Raw genomic sequence first — 9,113 nt, forward strand, 5'->3', positions numbered from 1 at the left:
TTGCGTTAAAGGCGGTGGGTCCAAGACCTGCAATAATTCAGCGTGCTTGACTAGGTTGGGGGGGGTGCTGTTGGCCCCCCTCCTCTTTACTGTTGGAATGGCAGGGGACCGACAAGACTGAGACAGTCCCTGTAGTCGACGCCGGTAGGGAATTGAATGGAGTAGGATTTGAAGAAGCATTGCAGAGGGTGGTTAGAGATGTGAATTCTTACCACCTTCTCGTTGTTGTAGCACTGTTTCCCAGCAGATTATCTACAGGAAGGTTGCCAGGAGACAAGGATGGTCCACTAACCTGTGAACACCGTTACCAACGGCGGTTGCCAGAAAGCAAGCCCAGCGACGAACTGCTTAGGCGGTGGTGGTGAATGATGATGAAGTGTCCAAGGCTTCGTAGGTGAATGAAGTCTGTGGGTGGAGCTGCTTGGGGGAGAAGTTTCATAGACTAGAGAAAACAGGAGGAAGACAATGTCACATACATATGGGTTGGTGCGTCGTGACATGCAGCCCTTCAGATTGGAGCGCCTTACTGTCAAAGGAGTCAGGATATATGCACTTTTTTTTTTTTAGGGGGTTCATTTAGAGGAAGTCCCGAATTCTGTTATTCTTCTATCACTACCTAGGCCTGAGTCATGGAGGGAAAGGCTTCTGCAGATTCATCTGATGGAAAGTTGACTGTCCGAAGAGAGGGATATCTAGGTCTTGGCCAATACGGCTTGCAGGACAGTAAAGGAAGCAAGCCGTTAATTTTGCAGGAGTTCTAAGTAAATGGGAATGGGGTCCTAAAATGTGCCGTTCGGGATACGGACTCTCTGAGTCCCTATTTCAAGACTGTGGTCCATATTAGTCAAGAATTTAATGAGTCAGGTCTTCTGATGGAAAGATCAGTCTATATAGTATCCCGAGAGGAGTCTCTGATCTGCCAGTTCATGCTATGATGGGCAGTCGTTGAGACTGGTGGTCTAGAAAGACCATAAATTGTACTTTTTTTTTTTTGGAAGAGCTTGATTCTTTCTTTCTTTAAATTTTTTTTTTTTTTTTAGGGACATGCCATCTGGAGGTAGTGCCCATGGATGAATCGGAGCACCCGACACTGTTTGGACTTTTGGAAATAGAATGTTCAGGGTAGTCCTTGTGCTTTTTTGGGTGATTTCTCCTCGTAGTCGACTCCCAGGGGTGCAAGGGATTTGTGGGGGTTTGTGCCCTGACAAATGACTCCAGAAAGGTTTGTCTTTTTTTTGGATGCATGAGCATTTGCACCATGTAGTCTTGGAGACTTGTTGGGTCTGCACTGGTATCGCATCTACGTCAAGGGTAGGTGCACGCATGTGAGCGTCAGTCTACGCATCAAGTTCGGCCTACCCGCAGGCGTGTAGGTGTGCCGGTAGATGCGTCGGTGCTCTGGTATGCTGATGTGCACCGCTGGACACGCCGGTGTTTCTGTGTTCCGGTAGATATGTATGCTCCGCTGGATGTGTCAATGGTTGGGTCCGCCGAGGAATGTGGAAGTAAACAATCACCTCCAATTTTTTTCTTTTTTTTTTGTAGAGGCTGGATGTAAACAAAGAGTTTTTTTGTTTTTGTTTTTTAAATGTAGAGTGAGTTTTTGGGTTTTTTTAAATTTGAAGTCCTTGCGTTGGCGGACACGTCGGGCTTTGCAGGGAACTGTCTGCTGCCCCGTTGGACGCCGTGGCGCGCCATTGAACACATCAGCTCCTCAACGTGCCCACAGAACACTTGGGTGTTTCCGTGCACCAGCAGCCGCATCAACGCACTGATGCGTCGATGCGCCGGCAGATGCGCTGCGTTGACACACCGGTGGACGCTTCAGTGCTTTGATGTGCCGGCATATGTGCTGTTGCGTCGGTGCATGCGTCGGTGACTCAGTGCACCTGCTGACGCATAGACGCGCTCCTCTGTATGGTCAAAACATTGACGCCTGCGTCAATGCGTGGGTGAGTCACAGGCGCATCGATACAGACGCCTCTTCGATGCTGTGAAGCAGTTCCTGCTTCGTCCATCGCTGCCGCGGGGAACCAGGAGGCCGAGGAGGTCAGCAGTAAAAAAGGGATTCATATGGCACGATGGGGGTTCCCTGAGACTGAAGGGTTTTCCCCACAAGTAGTGAAATTATCGATGACTCGACTCTGAGCGCTGGCGGATGAACTCCTGAGTCAAGGTGCAACGGCTAAGATGGAGCCGAGTCCTTGATGTGCCGGTGAGTCAATTGACCTCAAACTTAGCGCCCCTCTCCCGGGCTCCACTCGGTGCCTGCCCAGGTAAAATGGCAGGTCTCCCGAGGATGCTGAAAGTCAAGGCATGTAATCAGCTGGGAGGGGGGGAGGGGGTGCCCCGAGATGTTTGTTATGATCTCGTGAGGGCAGGTCATCTGAGGTAATTTTTTTTTGTTTTTTTAATTTCTTTCTTCTTTTCTTTCTTCATTTGTTTCTTCTTTCTGTCCTCTGTATGTATTATATATATTTCTTTTTTTTTTTTTTAAGTAAAATGTGAGGAGGAGAGAGCTCTGCGCACTCAGTTGCGCAGAAAAAATTAGACTGAGGAGATCTGTGGTGGCGCAAGAACATACAAGCGGGCGCACCTCACTAGCAAGACCTGTTTAGCTTTGAGAGCTCCACCACCTAGTGGCATGGAGGACGTCCCAGACAGCATGGCTAATTCAGCCTGCTTATCTACGGGAAAAATGAAACTCCAGGGAGGATGACTCAGAACCAACATCAGGAAATATTTCTTCACGGAGAGGGTGGTGGATGCCTGGAATGCCTTTCTGGAGGAGCTGGTGCGGCGGTTACTACCCTTAGGGGCGGATTTTCAGAGCCCTGCTCGCGTAAATCCGCCCAAAACCGGGCGGATTTACGCGAGCAGGGCCCTGCGCGCCGGGAAGCCTATTTTACATAGGCCTCCCGGCGCGCGCAGAGCCCCGGGACTCGCGTAAGTCCCGGGGTTCTCGGAGGGGGGCGTGTCGGGGGCGTGTCGGGGGGCGGGCCCGGTCGTCGCGGCGTTCCGGGGGCGTGTCGGCAGCGTTTTGGGGGCGGGTACGGGGCGTGGCTACGGCCCGGGGGCGTGGCCGCGCCCTCCGTACCCGCCCCCAGGTCGCGGCCCGGCGCGCAGCAGGCCCGCTGGCGCGCGGGGATTTACGTCTCCCTCCGGGAGGCGTAAATCCCCCGACAAAGGTAAGGGGGGGGTGTAGACAGGGCCGGGTGGGTGGGTTAGGTAGGGGAAGGGAGGGTAAGGTGAGGGGAGGGCAAAGGAAAGTTCCCTCCGAGGCCGCTCCGATTTCGGAGCGGCCTTGGAGGGAACGGGGGGAGGCAGCGCGGCTCGGCGCGCGCAGGCTATACAAAATCGATAGCCTTGCGCGCGCCGATCCAGGATTTTAGCCGATACGCGCGACTACGCGCGTATCTACTAAAATCCAGCGTACTTTTGTTTGCGCCTGGAGCGCAAACAAAAGTAGGCTGTTCGCGCTTGTCTGAAAATCTACCCCAAAACCAATAAGCCTTCATACTGTTGATGCTACTCCATCATGGTTCTCTGCTTCAACAGAAGGGGGAAAAGGGGAATTGGATTCGAACAGCAACCAACAAGGGCTCCGACTTTTACAGTTTAGGGAAACAAATACGTATGGGAGTAACTTGCTGATGCAGCAGTTACTACACTTAACCAATAAGCCTGATACTTTGATTCAACTCTAACATTGCTCTCTCCTTCAATAGTAGGGGGAAAGGGGGAATTAGATTCAAACAACCAACAAGGGCCCTGTCTTTTATGTTCTGGGAAACTGATAAGCATGGGGGTAACCTACACAGCACAGCAGATACTACCATAAGCTTGCTGGGCAGACTGGATTGACCATTTGGTCGTTTTTTGCTATCATTTCTATGTTTCTATGACTTTCAGTGTTAAAGGGCTGTGGAAGGCCCTATGCTGATTTGTAATCATATTCTGTTGCTGCTGCCACTTCAGCAAGCGCTGTGTGACTGAGGGAGAGAGGGAGGAGGATGCCTCGAGAGGAAGATTTGGGCAAAGGGGATCGTACTCTCCTCCTCCCTTCCCCCATTGCCTATGAGCATACACTGGTTTAATCCAGCCCTGCTCAACACCTTTGCATGTTTTGATCACCTAGGCCTTCCCAAATAAAAACTGAGGAACATATTTGGTAACCTCTGGCTATATTAACACCTTGAAATCCCTTGGGTACTTTACCCCATGTACTTTGCATCTGTGCTTCCCACAGGTCACTCAGATTTTCAAAGAGAAATGCCACAGTTTCCCTTTGAAAGTTTGCTTGCAAACACTATGGGGAGTTTGAAAATTACTCCTTGATATTACAAATTATTAGTCATTCTACACAGGGCTAAGGATTCTCCACCAGAAAACCTGAAATCCCTTATGACTGCTCAGACAGCACAGACAACATGCTACATTATATCATCCTTGCATTTTATTTTCTGCAAGTTTGACTGTTTCCACCAGTGGGAAGACCAGCATTCCAAAAATGAATCTTTACCAAAGCATCCTACTGAAGAACTTTAAAATTACCTCTTCCTGGAAAGAGTCAGTAGTCAGCAGTCACTTTGCAAAGCATAACTTTAAAAAAAAAAAAATTTTTTTTTTTTACCAATGTATTTCAGAGCTTCTTCAGAAAGCTGTACTACTAATCCCTTCCAGAGTGTTATCTAGGATACTATAAGCAGTGATATCTTATAGCTTTCATATTTCTTGCTTTGGTTGAAACATATCCATGCAGATATCTCATGAATGGCAGCACCTAGATAAGGACCCATCATCAGCTGTAAGTCTCAAGTAACAAAGTCACATGGACAGATGCTATTGGCAACTAAGCCAGCTAATGAATTTCAGTGGGTGGAAGTCAAAACAACATGAATCTTACCTTTCTTGTGTTTATACAACAAAATCATGTACAGGACATCACATCTGTTGATCTCCCTATCAACATCAACATATTTTGGTGTTCATTTCTCATACATGAAATCAGTAGTGAATAATTAACAAATGGACACCTTATGTATATAGCCATCATTTTTCAAAGCAGCTATTATAATTCTTTAATATTAACAAGTAAAATAGGCAGCCAGGACATTCACACTCTCGCATCCATCATTTTACATAATTAATGATACACAGAAGACATATTGGAATTAACAAGGACCGCAGCTTTAATCAAATACATCGAAGATGCCCGAGCCATGTGCATGAACATTATAACATTATGTAACATTAACATTGTGTAACACGCACCAATCATCAGCCATCTCCCAGCAAGATGATCAACCCTAGCCACCTGGCTAGCATGTTCCAAAGCCTTGCTCAGTGTATGACCCCTGCCACCTTCCAGCAACGAGCCAGTCCAGAGGACCCCCGCCTCCTTCCAGCAAAGAGTCCTCGTCCGAGAACTACCCCCAGTTGTCAACAAGGCAGTGTTGCAGCAGGAACATAACATAACAATAGTACATATGAACCAAATTGGCTCGGGCAATCCGTCACATCAGAAACCCCTCCCCCAGCTGCGATAGAACATACCCCTAACAAAGGGCGGGTGGGAGGGAGGCTTTGGAACATGCGACCAAGCAGCTGCGGAGATGCCAGCAAGATAACGCTGCTAGCTTCTCACAGCTCATAAGAACATAAGAACATAAGAAATTGCCATGCTGGGTCAGACCAAGGGTCCATCAAGCCCAGCATCCTGTTTCCAACAGAGGCCAAAACCAGGCCACAAGAACCTGGCAATTACCCAAACACTAAGAAGAATCCATGCTACTGATGTAATTAATAGCAGTGGCTATTCCCTAAGTATAATTGATTAATAGCCATTAATGGACTTCTCCTCCAAGAACTTATCCAAACCTTTTTTGAACCCAGCTACACTAACTGCACTAACCACCTCCTCTGGCAACAAATTCCAGAGCTTTATTGTGCGTTGAGTGAAAAAGAATTTTCTCCGATTAGTCTTAAATGTGTTACTTGCTAACTTCATGGAATGCCCCCTAGTCCTTCTATTATTCGAAAGTGTAAATAACCGAGTCACATCTACTCGTTCAAGACCTCTCATGATCTTAAAGACCTCTATCATATCCCCCCTCAGCCGTCTCTTCTCCAAGCTGAACAGCCCTAACCTCTTCAGCCTTTCCTCATAGGGGAGCTGTTCCATCCCCTTTATCATTTTGGTTGCCCTTCTCTGTACCTTCTCCATCGCAACTATATCTTTTTTGAGATGCGGCGACCAGAATTGTACACAGTATTCAAGGTGCGGTCTCACCATGGAGCGATACAGAGGCATTATGACATTTTCCGTTCTATTAACCATTCCCTTCCTAATAATTCCTAACATTCTATTTGCTTTTTTGACTGCTACAGCACACTGAGCCGACGATTTTAAAATATTATCCACTATGATGCCTAGATCTTTTTCCTGGGTGGTAGCTCCTAATATGGAACCTAACATTGTGTAACTACAGCAAGGGTTATTTTTCCCTAAATGCAACACCTTGCACTTGTCCACATTAAATTTCATCTGCCATTTGGATGCCCAATCTTCCGGTCTTGCAAGGTCCTCCTGTAATGTATCACAGTCTGCTTGTGATTTAACTACTCTGAATAATTTTGTATCATCCGCAAATTTGATAACCTAACTTGTCGTATTCCTTTCCAGATCATTTATCTACCTTATAAATGGCCTGTGACCGACGGCCCGCAAATGCGCAGTAGAGACCAGCTCTACCGCGCATGTGCGGGCGAGCACGTCGCTCTGAGCCAGCGTCAGAAAAAAAGAAAAAACAATGGCGGCGTCCAGTGGCAGCGGCAGCGGCGTTGGGTGGCGGCGGCGGCGTTGGGTGGCGGCGTCCAGTGGCAGCGGCGGCGGCGTTGGGTGGCGGCGTCCGGTGGTAGCGGCGGCGGGTGGCAGCGGCATGGCGGCATCCAGCGGCGGCGGCGGCGTTGGGTGGTGGCGGCGTCCGGTGGTAGCGGCGGCGGCGGGAGGCAGCGGCGGCGGCGTCCGGTGGTAGCGGCGGCGGCGTCCAACGGCGGCGGCGTTGGGTGGTAGCGGTGGCGGCGTCCAGCGGCGGCGGCGGCGGGTGGCGGTGGCGTCCGGTGGCAGCGGCGGCGGCGGCAGCGAGGGAGGAGCGAGAGAAGGAGGGACTGACAGAGAGGGAGGGACTGAGTGAGAGGGGAGGAGAGAGAGGGAGTGGGACTGAGTGAGAGGGAGAGAGGGAGTGGGACTGAGTGAGTGGGAGGGAGTGAGTGGGACGGAGGGAGAGGGGGGGACGGAGGGAGAGGGGGAGGGAGATAGAGAGGGAGTGGGACATAGAGGGAGGGGGGGGAGGGAGTGGGACTGAGGGAGGGAGTGGGACTGAGGGAGAGGGGAAGGGAGTGGGACTGAGGGAGAGAGGGAGGGAGAGAGGGGGGAGGGAGTGAGACTGAGTGGGAGGGAGGGACTGAGTGAGAGGAGAGGGAGGAGTGGGTGGGAGGTAGGGGGTGGAGGGGAGAGAGAATGAGGGGGAGGTGAGAGACAGAGGGATGTAGCCCTTTTTAACGGCTTAACGGCGGTGGCAGCGAGGGAGGAGAGAGAGTGAGGGACTGAGTGAGAGGGGAGGAGAGAGAGGGAGTGGGACTGAGTGAGAGGGAGTGGGACGGAAGGAGTGGGACTGAGGGAGAGTGAGTGGGACTGAGAGAAGGAGGGAGGGAGTGGGACTGAGGGAGAGTGAGAGGGAGGGAGAGAGGGGGGGAGGGAGGGAGTGAGACTGAGTGGGAGGGAGGGACTGAGTGGGAGGAGTGGGTGAGAGGGAGGGAGGTAGGGGGTGGAGGGAGTGGGACTGAGGGAGAGTGAGAGGGAGGGAGGGACTGAGTGGGTGAGAGGGAGGGAGGGAGGTAGGGGGTGGAGGGGAGAGAGAATGAGGGGGAGGTGAGAGACAGAGGGATGTAGCCCGTTTTAACGGGCTTAACGGCTTGTATATATATATTGAAAAGCACTGGTCCAAGTACAGATCCCTGAGGCACTCCACTGTTTACCCTTTTCCACTGAGAAAATTGACCATTTAATCCTACTCTCTGTTTCCTGTCTTTTAACCAATTTGTAATCCACGAAAGGACATCGCCTCCTATCCCATGACTTTTTAGTTTTCGTAGAAGCCTCTCATGAGGGACTTTGTCAAACGCCTTCTGAAAATCCAAATACACTACATCTACCGGTTCACCTTTATCCACATGTTTATTAACCCCTTCAAAAAAATGAAGCAGATTTGTTAGGCAAGACTTCCCATGGGTAAATCCATGTTGACTGTGTCCCATTAAATCATGTCTTTCTATATGCTCTACGATTTTGATCTTCCTCCCCCTGCCCCTTACGTGGCAAGACATGGGACCAATAGCACCCAGCCAGCACCTTGAATTATAATAACGGCTGGCAAGTCAGCCAGCACCTACTAACTTCCCCTGCATCATCCCCTTCCTTCTCCTTAACCCTTGCCTAACCAATTATCTGCTTCACTCACTGCCCTCCTTCTCCACCATCCCCCCTCCCCCCACCTAGCTCATATCTTTACTGCCCAAAGGGGCCTGCTCCCGTTGTGAGCCTGGCACCTTATTATAGAAACATAGAAATGATGGCAGAAGAAGACCAATAGGCCCATCCAGTCTGCCCAGCAAGCTTTCACACTTATTTTCTCATACTTATCTGTTACTCCTACCGCTGAGTTCAGAGCCCTTATTGGTCCAGTCGACCTCCCAGAAAACATGTCAAATCACTTAAACTTTATTAATTGTACCATCTCTTCATAGCTGAGTTATACAATCCTTATTCTAATGCACCATAATAAATATATTAAATTTTGTCTATCAGTGAAATAGACAGATGGACAGACAACTGGACAGTTGGACAATTTGGCAAACAGATGACAGACAAGGGACAGACAGACTAATCGTGGACAGAGAGGTAGACACAGGAAACCTTAGCTTGATATCAAATTTTATTTGAGCAGATATTGGCTTAAAGCACTAAACAATCTTAATTAAATTAATTGTGCAACATGTTAAATATCTCTAGCTAAAAAAGAAAATATGCTGAGAACTACATCAAATTTAGA

This window comes from Rhinatrema bivittatum, chromosome 13 (genome assembly GCF_901001135.1).
Source record: "Rhinatrema bivittatum chromosome 13, aRhiBiv1.1, whole genome shotgun sequence".
Taxonomy (NCBI): Eukaryota; Metazoa; Chordata; class Amphibia; order Gymnophiona; family Rhinatrematidae; genus Rhinatrema; species Rhinatrema bivittatum.